Genomic DNA, 394 nt, shown 5'->3' with positions numbered 1-394 from the left:
CGTACCCGCACCGAGCAGGGTATAACCAACACCAGCACCTCGCCAGATGAGCTCGCTCCCCCATTTTGGGAGGAGAGGGGTTAAGCCAAAGCATCCGAGCTAAGCCCTGGCAGGAGGAGGCTAAGACCTCCAAACAAAGCTCGCAAAGTGGTGGTAAGCTTGTAAAACCTGTGGGAATGTGGGCGCCTTCGGAGGGGGACGGGGTCCTGCCAGGTTTGGCCTCGTCGCCCCGGGCAGCACCGTGCCTCGCAAACCCGGCTCCAGGTTATTTTCGGAACAATTGATTTGGCCGAGCTTCAAAAATGTCTCGGGCTCGTTTTTGGAGGAGACCAAAATCTGCAAGCCGTCAGCACGGGACGAGCGTGGCGGGGTGCTGGAGCGGGCGGCGGGAGCG

This window comes from Pygoscelis adeliae, unplaced genomic scaffold, assembly GCF_000699105.1.
Source record: "Pygoscelis adeliae isolate BGI_AS28 unplaced genomic scaffold, ASM69910v1 Scaffold228, whole genome shotgun sequence".
NCBI classification, from domain to species: Eukaryota; Metazoa; Chordata; class Aves; order Sphenisciformes; family Spheniscidae; genus Pygoscelis; species Pygoscelis adeliae.
This window is presented reverse-complemented; position numbering follows the sequence as displayed.